The sequence below is a fragment of the Mustela putorius genome, unplaced genomic scaffold (genome assembly GCF_011764305.1).
Source record: "Mustela putorius furo isolate JIRA1106 unplaced genomic scaffold, ASM1176430v1.1 tig00003836_pilon_pilon_pilon, whole genome shotgun sequence".
NCBI classification, from domain to species: Eukaryota; Metazoa; Chordata; class Mammalia; order Carnivora; family Mustelidae; genus Mustela; species Mustela putorius.
This window is the reverse complement of record NW_025421989.1, coordinates 9,752,321-9,769,454: the sequence shown is the minus strand read 5'-3', so window position 1 is coordinate 9,769,454 and position 17,134 is coordinate 9,752,321. Positions and strand designations below refer to the sequence as shown.

General features: G+C 47.4%; 1 long non-coding RNA gene across 2 annotated transcripts in view; it reads right to left on the bottom strand.

The window, feature by feature from the left end:
- The window catches only part of LOC101688095, a 39,612-nt gene that overhangs the window by 3,733 nt on the left and 18,745 nt on the right, over positions 1-17,134 (bottom strand). For both annotated transcript variants that reach the window (XR_199919.3, XR_001180574.2), the window contains one exon: positions 16,282-16,440. This is a non-coding gene — a long non-coding RNA (uncharacterized LOC101688095). The remainder of the gene's footprint in view (positions 1-16,281; positions 16,441-17,134) is intronic.

Here is a 17,134-nt window from a genome sequence, read left to right as displayed (position 1 = left end):
CCCTTGCCCTGGGTGACAGACATGTAAATATATTGGAATTACTGGTGTGTTAACAGAAGTACTTCGGGGAGCTGCGGAAACAAGGAAGGAAGAAGATAAATTCTTTGGGTTCTGTATGTATAAATGCTGCTCCTGGATTATCCCCTACTTTCATGAACTGTTTTCTAGAACAATTTTGAGATGGCAAGATTTTGACAAAATAGGAAATCTTGAAAATTGTCTTGGCTTGGAGCACTGAGTAATGTATAGGAGTGCTGAATCACTATACTGTACACTGAAACTAGTATCACACAGCATGTTAGCTATACTGGAATGAAAATTTAATCATTGGTTGCTCAGGTGTCCTCATACTTTTTTTTTTTTTTAAGATTTTTTTGGACAGAGAGAAAGAGAGATCACAAGTAGGCAAAGAGTCAGGCAGTGGGGAGGGGAGCAGAGAGCCTGATACAGGACCCAATCCCAGCACCCTGAGACCATCACCAGAGCCGAAGGCAGAGGCTCAACCACTAAGCCACCCAGGCGCCCCTCTTATAGTACAGGGCTACACCTCCAGCACTCTCAGGAGTAATAAGTAGGCATATTTTCGGGTGCTTGGACATCTTATGATTCACTCCCCAACTTTTATCTTAAAAGAGTTTATTTAGGGGTGCCTGGGTGGCTCAGTCATTAAGTGTCTGCCTTCAGCTCAGAGCACAATCCCAGGGTCCTAGGATCGAGCCCCACATCGGGCTCCCTGCTTGGCGGGAAGCCTGCTTCTCCTCTCCCACTGCCCCTGCTTGTGTTCCCTCTCTTGCTGTGTCTCTGTCCAATAAATAAATAAAATCTTTAAAAAAAGAAGAAAATGAGATTAATTTATTAAAAAAAGATATAAAAATTCTTGTAGAATAAAATATTTCAAATAAAATCAGATGGGCACAGGTTTCAAATGTGATGAAATAGTAACAATAGCTAAAACAAAATAAATAAAATCTTTAAAAAAATATTCATTTCATTTTAGAAACAAGCCAGCAGGAGAAGGGGCCGAAGCAGAGGGAGATTTCAAGCAGACTCCCCGCTGAGTGTGGCGGCCCAACATGTGGCTCGATCCCACAACCTGGAGATCATGACCTGAGCCGAAATCCAGAGTCACGTGAGTGGCTGACTGAGCCACTCAGGGGCCCCACCCTCCCCCAGTTTTAAAACTAGATCCTACAATCCTAATAATGTAGTAGTCTTAGTAGTCAAGTTTGTGCCCTGTGACTCACCACTCCTTGGCCATAGCTGACTGGACAGGGGTGGATATAAAAGCCATGCTTTTCCTCTCCAGGACTGTGGATTAGGGCCACTGAGGTCATTAGTCAGTGAGCAGTGAGGGCTGGAGAGTGGCAGTGGGACAAGTCAAGCCATGTTGAAGCTGAAGTTAGGGCAGGGGGCTGATCGGGGAGCAGGAGCAGGAGCTACAAGGCTATGGAGCGGAAAGAGAGCAGATGCTCAAGGACTAGGTGGTCCCGTATCAATGTTTACCTGCATCTGTATCTGTATCCACATCTGTACCTGTACGTATACACAATCTGTGTATCTAGCTACATATATATAACCCAGTATCACAGGATCTTTATCTCTACAACTGTAACTATATTCATGTCTGCCTGTATCCATACATCTCTAACTACATGTCTATCACTCTCTGTGTATGTCTAATTATTTCTCGCTATACATCCTCAATGATGTAATACCGTATATACACGTCTGGAACTCCATTACTAGACCTCTATCACTATATGTATAATTAGATCTCTGTATCTATAGATCACAATACCGCTATATATTTACATCTCTATTTCTATAACTATGACTATCTCACCTATATATCTATCTGTTTCTCTACCTCTGTCTATATCATATCACTATCTCTCTAGCTCTATTTCTAGTTTGACGACTCTTCTGTTCCTTTAAGGACTGTATCTATATGCCGCTCTCCATCTCTAGGAGTCCCTGGATTCTTCTAATATACTTCCTTTGAACTTGAGATAGTCAGTGTTTATCTCCTGCACCCTATGTGGACCTAATCAGAGGAGTCCTGACTCAAACACTATTACATTCTACCTCCTACCTTTTGCTCAGTCTGGCCAGCCCGCACTGACCCTTTCAAGCAAAGAAGAGTTCCATTTTCATCAAACAGAGAACCTTAAGATGGATGAAATGCTCGAGATCACGTGGTCCAGGCCTCTCTTTTACGGGTGAGAAAACAGGTATAGAAAGTTCCAGCCTGAGGTTGGCCTTAAGATGGTAACGGGACTAAGACATAAAGATGGAGCAAGAATGAAGGCACATGATCGGCATCCTTCCCATCACCCAAGCTGATTTTCATCAGTTGAACTTTCCAAATGTTTTCTAGCGGATGCCATCAAGACATCCCCCTCCCCCGCCCCAGTTTTCCAGTGCTCTCCACTGATTGTCAAGGCTGTTGACCTTGAATACTTGGCACTCTTTGTCAGAGGGTTTTAGAATCATTGAGGACAGCTCACCCAGTGACGGACAGGGATCTGGTGACTCAACACCGGGCACCTGATCTCTTGTTTGGTCTCCCAGGGCTCCCCAGGGGGATACAGCTCCAGACGCCCAGAATGGAAACTGGCCTGATTATTTATTCTTTACTGGCTTCCTTCTCCTCCCTCTCTCACTTCCCCATTCCCTTGCTAATATTTCCTGGGATCATCTTCCTGATAACCTACCTGCATTCACCCCCTGGCCTCTGGGAAAATCCCCAAAAGACACCTATGTGCATTCTAGTAGAAACAGGTCCATTTAACATAAATTCTACAGTATATATGAGCTCCGAGGTTCCCGTGGTCGATTTCAAAACCAGTGAGGTACTTTGGTGTTCCTTAGATGGTAAGCAGCCATTTTGGTACAATCCTTATTTATTCTCGTCTGACTATAACCAAGGGGATAAAACCCATAAATCTAATCCTAAATTCATTGCTTGGCCCCACACATTTCACTTTAAGGAACTTACAAACATGGCGTTTTGGGTGTGCTATATTTGTATGGTGTGAAAATGAAGAAAATGCATCTTTTAAAATTTGTTCTCACTATAACAAAGTGCACTATAAATTCCCTAAATGACATATTGATGATGTGTGTAAATTCTAGTATTTCCTTCTTTTGCCAAACTCCTGATACTGCTTGGATGATACAGACAAGAATTTATACCTGGACGCTTAGGGCAGAAACACAATATGATACTTAGAATATGTTTCAGAGGTATCTCTGCTAAATAGAAAAATATGTATTAAAATTTTATTGATGTTAAATCATCTTCCCCCATGTTAAATAAGATACTCTATGTCTGCTTTTTGCTATCAGGCTCTATTAAGTCAAGTTAATTACTAAAACATTGTAGATGATTGCTCAGGACTTAATATGTTCAGGACTTAATAATATAACATGGGTCTGATGGAAATGTTTGTGTTTGAAGCTTATTCTTAAAAAGTTGATGTTAGGGGTGCCTGGGTGGCTCAGTGGGTTAAGCCTCTGCCTTTGGCTCAGGTCATGATCCCAGGGTCCTGGGATAGAGCCCCACATCAGGCTCTCTGCTCAGCAGGGAGCCTGCTTCCTCCTCTCTCTCTGCCTGCCTCTCTGCCTACTTGTGATCTCTGTCTGTCAAATAAATAAATAAAATCTTAAAAAAAAAGTTGATGTTATTTGCTCTTTTTTTTTTTTAAAGATTTTATTTATTTATTTGACAGACAGAGATCACAAGTAGGCAGAGAAGCAGGCAGAGAGAGAGAGAGAGATAGAGAGAGGGAAGCAGGCTCCCTGCGGAGCAGAGAGCCCGATGCGGGGCTCGATCCCAGGACCCTGAGATCATGACCTGAGCCGAAGGCAGCGGCTTAACCCACTGAGCCACTCAGGTGCCCCTATTTGCTCTTTTGTTCAAAGCGCTTCCCCCGCACCTATCTATAGAACACAGCAGACACAGGACACCTGGGGGGCTCAGTCAGTTAAGTGTCTGTGTTAGGCTCAGCTTAATGATCCCTGAGATCCTGCTCAGTGAGGAGTGGGGAGACTGCTTCTCCCTCTCCCACTTGTGCTCTCCTTTCTCTTGCTCAAATAAATTTTAAAAATCTTAAAAGAAAAAAGTAGGTGTGGTTTAAATAAATGGTATATAGAGTTAAACATGGACCACTGACTTCACTAGACTCTCCAATTTTGTTGGAGATTTTTAAACTGCACCTACTTTCTAAAACATTTTTATTTTTGAAGATTTTATTTATTCCTTTGCCAGAGAGAGAGATCGACAGCAAGAGACAGAACACAAGCAGGGAGAGCAGGAGAGGGAGAAGCAGGCTCCCTGGAGCCAATGAGGGACACGATCCCAGGACCCCGGGGTCATGACTTGAGCCGAAAGCGGATGCTCAATGACTGAGCCACCTAGGTGCCCCTAAAACATATTTTTTAAAGCAACATTTAAAAATAGTTCTTAAAGATTTTATTTATTTACTTATTTATTTATTTGAGAGAGGGAGCGAGCTAGTGAGCACGAGATGGGGAAGGGTCACAGGGAGAAGCAGACTGAGCAGAGAGTCCAATGCCGAACTCAATCCCAGAACTCCAGGATCACAACCTGAGCCGAAGGTAGATGCTTAACCCACTGGGCCAGCCACCCAGGCACCCTAAAAATTTTTTTAAATAGCAAAACATTCTGTGTCTTTTGGATAAATGGTAAGGGGTGTCATTATAGTATGTGTGCCTTTTGAATGTGTCATTGGAGCTCATGCACAATAGCCGTCTAAAGCTTCGCATTACTAAGTCCTGAGAAATAAAGGATCATGCAACATGAGGAAATGCACAAAAGTACAAGCACAAGCTTCAGCCGTAAAGCGGCAGGAGATCTCCTCCTCAGAGGAGGAGGAAAAACGCCTTTACAGGAGTTGCAGTGTATTGCTGAGTTCTGCTTCCAGTCCAGGAGCGAAGCTAAGAATATTTTCCTCCCGATTCACGAGTTGAACCAGAGCCCTGAGCCGAGCCTGCTGACAGGTGTCACCCAAACATCAGCAATACTGCCGAAGTGCAGCCTCACTCTGGCCTCACCTGGGACGTAGCATCCTCTCTTTTCCTGTACCAGGATAGTTGCACGTGCGTACTTGTGACATCAAATCGAGCCGGACTTCTAAGACTCAGAAATCAAATGATCGATCTGAAACTGCTAATACTTGGTGAAGCTGAATCTTCTCTTTCAATGACGGGGGTCTCCTCACCAGTCTCAAAGGACTAATGGGAATCCTTTGGGGATATGAGCAGTTTTGAAGGTTCGTGTTCTGACTTCAGTGTCGGTACAACAGATCTAAGATGCCACTTCTGAATGAAGTGGGTCAAAGCCCACCACCCATGGTTTATGCAAAGATTCCTTTTTGGTGCCGTTCCCCTTCTGTCCAGCTCAAATTGATTCCAGGCCAACTGAGAATTCCAGTTCCTATTCTTAGTCATAAAGGTACGGATATGAGGGGCACCTGCGGGGCTCAGTCAGTTAGGCATCTGCCTTTGGCTCAGGTCATGATCCCAGGGTCCTGCGGTTGAGCCATGGGTCTGGCTCCCTACTCAGTAGGGAGCCTGCCTCTCCCTCTCCCTCTGCCTGATGCTTCCCCCTTATCTTCTTGTAAAGATAAGTTTTGGAAAATAAATTTCTTTTTTTTTTTTTTAAGATTTTATTTATTTATTTGACAGAGAGAAATCACAAGTACACTGAGAGGCAGGCAGAGAGAGAGAGAGGGAAGCAAGCTCCCTGCTGAGCAGAGAGCCCAATGCGGGACTCGATCCCAGGCCCCTGGGATCATGACCTGAGCCGAAGGCAGAGGCTTAACCCACTGAGCCACCCAGGCGCCCCGGAAAACAAACTTCTAATGAACTTGATCCCATTTTATCTGGTATCGTCTACCTTTATTTTTTTGACTTTATGATGTAAAACTCAGAGCTAGATAGGACCTTTTGAACGACCTGGGTTAAAGAACCGAGTTTAAAGCCCGCCTCTTACTGGCTGTATCACCCGGGGGAGTGGGGAGCTGTTGGGGGTTTTGAGGTGGGGGGGACAGCAGTTAAATTTGCTTCTTCATTTCCTCAGCTGTGAAATAAGAAGAAGATACTTCTCAGGGTCATCGTGAAGTTGAGTGTTAGCACAAACCCGGGCCTTCCAACGGTGCCCAGTACAAGGGAAGAACCCATGAAGTGTTAGATGTCATCAAGGTCAGAATGGCTTTTTAGGAGATGCGTCCAAAGCCCACAGCTGGGCTGGCAGCCAGCTCCTTCCAAACCACCACACTATGGTCCGTCTTCAAATCCAACACTGGTGGGGCACCTGGGTGTCTCAGTGGGTTAAGCCTCTACCTTCAGCTCAGGTCATGATCTTGGAGTCCTGGGATCGAGTCCCGTATCGGGCTTTCCGCTTAGCAGGGAGCCTGCTTCCCCCTCTCCCTCTGCCTGCCTCTCTGCCTACTTGTGTTCTCTCTCTTTCTGTCAAAGAAATAAAATCTTGAAAAAAAAAAAAAAAAGAAAAGCCAACACTGGTGCTGGAGTCTGGGGTCAAACAGGAATTAATCTCTCTGTTATAGTATCGGTTAGCATATCAAAGAGGTATGCATTTTGGGAGACCTCATTTTATGCAGCGTGACAACTGGGAAGCCAGTGCTGATTGCAAGAATTCTACCAATGTTTTCCAACAGCAAAAGTTTGTTAAAAGTCTCCTGTGTTCCCAAAGAAACCCACTAAGGTTTTATCCTTCAGCTACATAAGATCTCCCACACTCACAACCATGCCAGTGAGAGAACTCAGTCAAAACCGCGTTTTTCATACGATGGTGTCAAGAAACGTTTGTCTTTCAATGGCAAGCACCATGCTGTTTCCTTCCTGGTTTTCTGCCTCCAGCTCATGACAGTCTTTGAGCTCTTTCACTGCACGTTGTAGATGACTGGTAAGGATGCAGAATCATTATAGATGTGTACATCCTGTGCCCTGGAGGGTCAAGTGACTCCCTTCCCCTACGGTGGAAGAGGCCAGTTCGTCTCCACTTACAAGTTCATTTCAACTTTCCTGATCTCTGTGTCTGTTCTTGGTTTCTCCTTAGAATTAGTTGTACCATCTTACTAGTTCCCACAGGGATGAGTTAAATCAAATCTTTAATCATGTGTTCATCTTACATTTTTTTTAAAAACTACTTTTTATTTTTTAAAAGATTTTATTTGACAGGCAGAGATCACAAGTAGGCAGAGGCAGGCAGAGAGAGAAGGGGAAGCAGGCTCCCCGCTGAGCAGAGAGCCCGATGCGGGGCTCGATCCCAGGACCCTGAGATCATGACCTGAGCGGAAGGCAGAGGCTTTAACCCACTGAGCCACCCAGGTGCCCCTCATCTTACATTATTATCAGAGTCATGATTTTACCTTTTTTGAAGAATTTCCCTTAATTAATCTTAACGTCTAATCACAGTTAACTGATAATAGAGCATAAATATTTGAAAGAAAAAATACTTTTAAAACATTGGTTCTCCTTATTCGTGGGACACTAGTTTGATAATTACAACATTCCTGGGTGCTGCTGCTCTCGTCTTCATTACTTTCATCAATTGGGAAGTCCAAACAAATTTGTGGGTTTTTTTTCCTTTCAAATCACAATTTATTTCCACTTATGTCTGAGAAATATCTTAAATTTGAACAAAACGAAGTATCTCTGGCAACCAAATCCACTCAAATTACGGAAAGCCAGGGGGACTGTGGGAGATAAGGAGGGAGATGGTGGGAGAGGAGAGGGGAGGGGACAGTGAGGGATGAGGGGGACTGTGGGGGGGGGGATTGTGGGAGACAAGGGGGATGGTGGGAGAGCAGGGGATTATGGGTTTATGGGAGAGGGGAGCTGGATTGTGGGAGAGCAGGTGGATTATGGGATTATGGGACAGGAGGATAGGACTGTGGGAGAGGAGGGGGATTGTGGGAGAGCAGGTGGATTATGGGTTTATGGGAGAGGGGAGCTGGATTGTGGGAGAGCAGGTGGATTATGGGATTACAGGACAGGAGGATAGGATTGTGGGAGAGGAGGGGGGATTGTGGGAGAGGAGAGGAATTGTGGGAAGATGGGGGGGATTGTGGGAGAGGAGGGGGATTGTGGGATTATGGAACAGGAGGATAGGATTGTGGGAGAGGAGGGGGATTGTGGGAGAGGGAAGGGGGATTGTGGGGAGACAAGGGGGATGGTGGGAGAGCAGGGAATTATGGGTTTATGGGAGAGGGGAGCTGGATTGTGGGAGAGCAGGTGGATTATGGGATTACGGGACAGGAGGATAGGATTGTGGGAGAGGAGGGGGATTGTGGGAGAGGAGAGGGATTGTGGGAGGATGGGGGGATTGTGGGAGAGGAGGGGGGATTGTGGGAGAGGAGGGGGGTTGTGGGAGAGCAAGGGTATTGTGGGAGGATGGGGGGACTGTGGGAGATGGGGAAATTGTGGGAGACGAGGAGGATTGTGGGAGAGCAAGGGTATTGTGGGAAGATGGGGTATTGTGGGCCGATGGGGTATTGTGGGAGGCGAGGGGTATTGTGGGAGGCGAGGGGTATTATGGGAGTAAGTGGGATTATGGAGACAAGAGGGATTGTGGGAAAGCAGAGGGATTGTGGGACAAGAGGGGGATTATGAGAGATGAAGGGGATTGTGGGTGAGCTGGAGGATTATGGGAGAGGGGATTGAGGGAGAGGATTATGGGAGATGAGGGGGATTGTGGGAGATGAGGGGGGTTTGTGGGGGGATTCTGGGAGAGTGAGGGATTGTGGGAGTGGGGGGATTGTGGGAGCAGAGGATTGTGGGAGATGAGGGAGATTGTGATAGAGCAGGGGAATTGTGGGAGACAAGGGGGATTGTAGCAGAGTGGGGGATTGTGGGAGACGAGGGGTATTATGGGAGATGAGGGTGGATTATGAGAGACTGGGGGTAGGTGTGTGTATGAGAGAGATTTAAGAGTGGAGAATTATGAGAACCAAAATAAAATTGACAGGCAATGGAGAAGTGCGAGGGAGATCACTAGTATAAAAGATGCATATAATTACGGGAGCACCCAATTATGAAAGAACTGCTAAAGAGAATATATACAATTATTTTAGCAAAAAATGTCAGACTGTAGATGAGGCAGATGGAAATTACAATACTGAAACCTGTGGGAGTGGCAGGGAGACCCGTGGGAAGAACTGATAGAATAGAAATTTAGAGTGAAAAAATTCCTGGCGGGGGGGGGGGTAAGAATTGAGGGAGCTGATGAGAATTGTGGGAGAAAACGAGAACAGAGACTAGAACTGGAAAGGCAAACTGTAGGAGAGCCTGGGCATCCCGGGAGCGCAGGGCACTGTGGGAGAGGATGAACTGTGAGAAGAGAATGCGAGACGGAGAATTGTGGGCAAGAATGAACGTGAGACAGGGCAGTGTGGAGGCTGAAATGTAAGAGCAGCTCCGAAAAACAATGAGGAATGGCAGGTTTGGAAAGTGATTCATTTTACCAGGACCCATAGCAAATTCAGCTTCAACTCAGACGGCTGCTGCTTTTAACTCTGCTAAACCCTCGCGTCTGCCCGCCGCAGTTCATATTCCACTGCCCTGGACTGGCGACCCCCTCCGCCCTGCTTCCTCGGGTCAAAGGGCTACTAGGTTCCTGTTCCAGACCGTCTCCATGCTGTGCTCACAGGACTTGCTCCCTGCCTCAGTTCAGAAAGTTCAAAAGTAACTTAGTGCCTCTGTGCTCTGCTTAATCTCAGCACCTATGTTTGGGAGCCCTGAGATAAGGTCTAATTTATTAAAAAAAAAAAAAACTTCTTTTTTAAGATTTTATGTATTTATTTGACAGATCACAAGTAGGCAGAGAGACAGGCAGAGAGAGAGGAGGAAACAGGCTCCCTGCCAAGCACAGAGCCTGATGCGGGGCTCGATCCCAGGACCCTGGGATCACGACCTGAGCCAAAGGCAAGGTGTTTACCCCACTGAACCACCTAGGTGCCCCAGGAGGTCTAATTTAAACAATCACAAGCCACTCATTTTTCATGTCATTTTCAGTGGTCCAGAAAGAAAAGGAATATAGATACCTTGCTAAGTGACATTTTCCCCCTTTTGTACTATATTTTCCAATGAATGGTAGGAAATCTGCTCATTCATCAGGAAATGGGCCATTTATCATTTTCATGAATAAATGTAATGAGAATGCTAGTTTCAGCTTGGAAGTGTTATAAATATAAATCACTGGCTTCAGAATTAAAAAAAAAAAAAATGTCTCTGCTCGCCTCTGGCCAAGAGCAGAGGGCCTCATCTTGCTGCATTTATACATCAGTGATTTCCTAAGGGTTCATAATTATAACCAGGGAGATCTCCTGGATGTAATTCAGGACTCTTTCACTTCTTAGTCACTAATATTTTCCATATGTTGGATTAGCAATGTTGTACCTTTGTTAGCTGCCTCCCCCCCCCTTTAAAAAAGCCATCAGCTTTAGAAAGGTAAAATATCCCTTACATTTTTTTTTTTTTAAGATTTTATTTATTTTACTTGACAGACAGAGATCACAGGTAGGCAGAGAGGCAGGCAGAGAGAGAGGGAGGAGGAAGCAGGCTCCCCACTGAGCAGAGAGCCCGATGCGGGGCTCGATCCCAGGACCCTGAGATCATGACCTAAGCCGAAGGCAGAGGCTTTAACCCACTGAGCCACCCAGGCGCCCCATCCCTTACATTTTTTTTCCCCTTATATTTTTAAGTAGAACAGAGTCATGTTACAGAGTTACTTTCTCTTTGAGCTACTTCTGTGCCTACACATATATATGGGCACTTTAAAGACTATCTTTGGGGTGCCTGGGTGGCTCAGTCTGTTAACCATCGCACCCTTGATTTGGGCTCAGGTCATGATCTCGGGGTCCTGGGATCAAGCCCAGCAGGGAGTCTGCTTGTCCCTCTCCTGCTGCCCCCTCCCAGTTTCTCCCAACTATTGAACACAACACAACACAACACAACACAACACTAACTGAAAGCTGACCATCACTGGTAACCAAGCTGGGGGTGGGGGGCATGCTTCCAATGACTCCCTCCTCCCAGCAGCAAATGAGTGAAGGCAAGATGAAAATCAGATTCTACATCACAGAAAGAATGGCAGTGGAGGAGACAGGCCGTCAGGATCGGTCACCATCTAGCATTGATGGCACCAGGCCAAGCATAGCATTACCTCGTTGATTAAATGCTAAATGTCTACACAGTCCAGGGAGTATCCCATTTTCATGGTTTAGTGGCTATTTCAGAGTTCATTTTTTGTTGTTTTAAAACTTAGAAAAAGTGTAATACTTCCTCAGTGCAAAGTAATTGGAAACATTTGTGAGCGTCGAGAAGTCAGCCTCCGCGTGGCCACGTGGCCCTGTGGCCCCATCGTCTAGTCCCTCAATATCCCTCACTGGAGATAATACTGTCACCATTTCCTATGTAGAGAGGATTCATTTTCAAAATAAACAGCAGGGTTGAGCTCCAACTGTTTTCCACTACTATTATTCAGTATCTGATGTGGCAAAATTCCATTTCAACAAAATAACTTGTCGTGAACTGAAATGATAGGACCCGTGTTTGTGTAGCCCCCACAAGGAGTGCTAAGAGATTTAGTGAGAGTTCGTGGGTCTATCTGAATGAGAGATGCCTGAATTATCATGGAGTCAGTGACTTCTGTGCCTGGGGAAACTTTTGAGGTCATTTTTAATGTAGAAGTTGCTCTTCTGTCCCAACAGCCCTGTGTCTTTACCCCTCAACTTCAGTGCAACTGAGAGGGACAAAGCCCAGAATGACCCTAAATTCTGCAGTTCAAGACCAAAGACACACCCAGGTCCACAGGGAATTCCAGACTAGCAAAGAAGAAGTGCAATTTGCTGGAATTTCTTAAATCTGTGCTGTTACAATTAGAGACATCAGAATCTAAATCTTAAAAACACCATCATCAAAGACTATGTACTCCACAGACATCAGAGAAGAAGCAAGACTTGTAATCAGGAAAGACAGAGCACCTGAATAGGACAAAGTGACCTCCCTGATAAGACCGGCAGGAGAGGTCCAGTGGGGCAGGGCCATGAGACAAGCATGCCCAAGGTCAACAATCAGGCTAGCCAACAGAAGAAGCACGAATCTCGATAGGACCCCGGGTTAGCGTAGGTCCTCCACAGACCACTGACGAAGAGGAGGTTAGATGTGCCAGATCTGCCCAGGGGAAATCCCGCAGGAGAAATGGGGTAGATGCTGGGGGGAGGGCTGTAGCTTCAGACCTCGCTGCACGTCTGACCCCAGGAAAGGAGAGCGGGAAGGCATGGCGGAAGGATCTTTGCTACTGGGCAGACTAGTTTGGCAAAGGTGCTGGGAAGTGTTGGAGCCTAAGTCCACCATTAGAGGAAAGTGGTGTCTCCCACCACAGGCGGCCTCAGTTTCCCCTCCATTTGGGTACTTGGCAGGCAGGGGCAGCACAAAGGAGGGCGGGCCTCGGTCCCAGCGCAGAGATGCATTTCCGGGCACTAGGCACTAGGCCCTAGTTCTCCGAGGGTTGGCGGGGACATCTCCACTGGGCAGGGGACATGCGGGCGGCCGGCCGAGAACGCCGCGGGGGCTTCTCTCAGGCCTTCTGTCCGGGGATCCACCGCGTCCGTCCGAGGTGGAGTCGCGAGTCAGGTCCCCAGCTGCCCCGCTCCAGCCTTGTCCTCGCCCCCCGCCCCTTCCTGCAGCCAGCTGTTTCGGGAGCTACAGAGAGTTGCCTCCTGAGAGAGGATTTAATGTGGACTCACTCTTCTGTGGTCATTTTCTCCTCCATAAAAGAACCCTGTTAGCCACGACGAGAAATGAACAGGGGAACGTGGCCACTGCCATCGGGCCGCCGGTGCTCAGAAGACGGAGATCCAGGGAGTGCGCCCTGTGCTCCGGGAGCCCCGCTCGGGCCCACACCCCGGGGCGCGGACAGCCAAGGCCATGGCCCAGGGAGGACAGAGCAGAAGGTCCTGGCTGGAGCCATAAGGGTCTAGGCAAGAAAGAGCAGGCCCCAGCGCTGGAGACAAGCCACAGCGCCGCAAGCGATCCCTTGAGCCGAGTATGAATGCCCCCCGCCCCCCCTCCTTCTCGCATGTACTCGGGCCACAGTCCACGTCCCATTTCGTGATCTGTTCAAGTTTGTAGAAGCACAGGCTGGAGAGCAGCACTTCAGTGGGAACCGGACACAGGGCCTGCCTGGACGTGACAGCCGTCGATGCAGGGGCGGGTTCTGCAGTGTGGCCGGCTGGAGCCACGCAGCACCCGGCGTGTGGGCACGAGTTGAACTCAGAACCGAGCCATCAAAGCCCTGGGAACATTTCCGGCCTCACAGGACTCCCACCCAAGTTTCTGTCAACACAGCCCAAGACGTCCTTCTCCAGCCAGAACCATTTTGGAAGAACTAAACTATAGGAAGAAAAAGAGTTTCTGGAATTCATGGTCCTCTGTTTAAAAATTTTTAAAGTTTAGGGCGCCTGGGTGGCTCAGTGGGTTAAGCCTCTGCCCTCAGATCAGGTCATGATCCCAGGGTCCTGGGATCGAGCCCCACATCAGACTCTCTCCTCAGCAGGGAGCCTGCTTCCTCCTCTCTCTCTGCCTGCCTCTCTGCCTACTTGTGATCTCTGTCAGATAAATAAAAAATCTTAAAAAAATTTTTTTTAAAAATTTTACATGAAGATTTTGAGAGAGAGAAAGAGGGGGCACACAAACAGGAGGGGAGGAGAGAGAGGGAATCTCAGACTCCCCTCTGAGCGCAGAGCCCAACATGGGCCTTGATTCCAGGACCCTGAGATCTTGACCTGAGCCCAAACCAAGAGTTGGATGCTTAACTGACTGAGCCACCCAGGAGCCCCTTAAAACGTTCTATTTAAGTTTATTTTGGGGTATTATTCAAAAGGACAAAAGGATTTGCCATGAAAAATATATCCCGTTCCTTCTCTCCAACAACAATACTGAACTGTACCTGAGCCCCATGCTCCTGGAAGACAGCAGAAAGCAGTCTCCCCAGGCTCTTGTGTTCCAGGAAGCAGCTTATGGCTAAGAACCACCCTTCTCCACAAGAACTTTGAGAAACTTGTGGAGAAACCCTTTCTTGACCCCAAAGCCAGACACAAACTCTATTTGTCATTTTTTGCCTTAAAAATGATTAGCTGAATAGTTCGGCCCCCACCAACCCATCGGAACAAAATGCTGGTTAACAGAAGTCTAAGCTCCTGGCCTTCCTCCAGATCTCGAACTCTGGCTTACCCTCAGCCCGAGCCTGCAGACCGCCCTCCATAGGGCAGGCTGGCCTTAGGGGGAACCTTTCCCGCAAGAGTCCTTTCTAATGAAGTCTGTCAAGTCTGGGTTTTTTGGTTGACCTCCAACTCCCACTTCTCTCTGAAGGCAACCCCTGTTCCTGGCTTCTTACACATCCTTCCCTAGATGTTTCTGTGACTACAGACTAGGTTTTTAAACATCTGCATCATTTCTGCCATTGTTTCCACCAACAGTGTAATGTACAGACTATTCCCGGTTAGCAGCCGTGGATGGCCTCACTGTGCTTTGAACTAGAGTCTCCTAAGGCCTTCCCTGGACACCCTATCATTTATCTGCATGGTCCCCCGCTGTCGGGGGTTTAGGCTGTTGCGCAAACTCTAACGTGAGGAGAATCCCTCTAGTTGGGGAATTCTGGGTTGATAGTGCTGGATTGTTCTAAGTTGCTGTCCCAATTTACACCCCCACTGGACAATATTTTTTTTTAAATGCAGAATCTTGGGGGCGCCTGGGTGGCTCAGTCGGTTAAGTGTCTGCCTTGGGCTCAAGTCATGTTCCCGGGGTCCTGGGATCCAGCCCTGTGTCGGGCTCCCTGCTCAGTGGGGAGCCTGCTTCTCCCTTGCCCCCCCCCCGGCCCCCGCACTCATGTGCTCTTTCTTGCTCTCTCTCTCTCACTCAGTAAATAAAGATCCTTAAAAAAATGCAGAATCTCAGAAGCCCAGTGAGATTTACTAAATCGATCTGCATTTCACCAAAGCGCCAGGTGATTCGCAAGCACAATTCAAGTTTGAGAAGCTGCTCTCCCATGGCCTCTTACCAGAACCCCCTGGGGAGAGGTCATGAATTCTGATGCCCAGGCCACACCAGCCCAATCAAATCAGAATGGGAGGATTTTTTTAAAGCTCCCCCCAATGGTTACAATGTGCAAGGCAATTACCTTAGCAATTGGAGGTTAATGATAAAACAAATGACTTGTTTTATCATTACCTGCCTCTTTCAAAGTGAAAAAGTGGAATGTAGCACAACAGTGATGATTGAGGGGTTCTGATGTAACTTTGGACTTTAGTGCCTTCATATTGGGGCAAATAGAGCAGACACACTTGGGGCTATTTAATGTTGGGGAGCAACGGGAGTGCCTTTACCCTACTGAAACTTGTTTTAACCCCATCTGCGTCCATTTCTCAACAGCCACCTTGAGACTGTCATCCTGCTGGGGGCAGGGGCAGTCCCCAGGCTCTCCTCGGTCTGTTTCCCTCCTACTCTGTTTCATCATAAAGCTGGTCCCACATGGCTTGCAGAGAAACTTCTGAGCTGCTTTAACTGAAGCATTCCACTTGGTATGCATAAAGGGAGATTGGCAGTCCCCCTCTTCAGGGTTACGAGATCCTACAGTGGCTTTTATCCAGTCCGCGAGGCCGGCTGCTCCTTCAGGAAGGACCGCCTCTGTGTCTGGCTCTCACAAAGCCATCTCTGACAGTTCCGTGGGGAGCTGTGGGTTCTGTACAAACCCTAACATACCCTTCCACCCTGCAGCGTGCAAAACCCAAGCCACTCCTAACTAGCGGCTTTCATCATCCAGGTCAGCAAAGGCCGCTTCAGAAACGGATCCACAAGGTGAGGATACCCATCCACAGACTAAAAACAACTTCACACTCTACCCTTGGGTCTGACAGTTCCTTAGCTTTGCCCTTCCAACCCGTTGACCACCTTTGGTGACCGCGGGTCTCAGAGGGACTTTGTGCTGTTCCTGCAGAATTTTCCCCTTTCTGGGCTCCTTCGAGGCTCGTGGCCAAACAAAGCTCAGACTCACTTTCACCGAAATCTCAGTTCAGTCTAGCATGGAAGCCTGAGTCAGCGGTCTTTAAATTTCATTTTAACTATTACTGATAAGCAACCCGGGGATCAAAATATTTGCCCTTTTCTTAGTAGCCTGCATTTCCTTATGCATCCAGCAGTTGGATCCATCTCTAGATTCCAACAGTAAACTCTTACCTTTCATGACTCGGGCATGGGCCGGACGGGAGAGACGCATGGGGCGAGTGCGCGGAGCTTCCCAGTTTTCTCCGGGCACACACTCAGCTCATCTGCACATCTGCGCATTCAGCATGGGGCGTCCCCAGTCCTTTGGGGTTTTTATGGAGGCTTCATTACCTAGGCATGATTAAGTACATCATTGGCCATTGATGAATCATTGGCGACTGGCCCCCCTCCTTCCGTGCTTTCTAACAGTACTCCATTAACGTAACAAAATGCACCTTTCCTGCTCCCTGGCATAGGCAATCCTAAGGGTTTTAGGAGCTCTGTGCCAGGAAAAGAGGCCATAGACCAAATACAGATTTATTATAAACCACAATATCACACTCAGGCAGAATCTGTCTGAAGACATAGCCTAAATCCTGTTACTACTATCCTGGGAACTTGAAATGGTTTTCCATCGTCTTCTGCAAATTTGAGCTGTCAATAGATTCCTGGACCCACTGCCCTGAGCTACGGAAATGGAATCTCTGGGATAAAGTCCGAAGGGGCCAGCAGAGCATCTGCCGGCTCACAAGACCTCCGTACATATGTGTTGAAAGAATGAATGGATCACACATTTATACACCTAAGCTGGACTGCATAATGGAATCACGGGGTGGTGACTGTTAACAATATTCATGATCCCAGGCTCCTACTGGGCCAATTTAGTCAAAATGCATGGGGGTGGAGGCCAGCCCCCTCAAGGGAACAATTCTTGCAGAGTTTATCCAAGCTCGGGGTCACCTGGGAGTTCCTTGGGACGAACTGATTTGTACTTAAGTTTTATTTTGCCAGCCTTGTAGACTGGTTCATCTCATTCTTTCTCGCC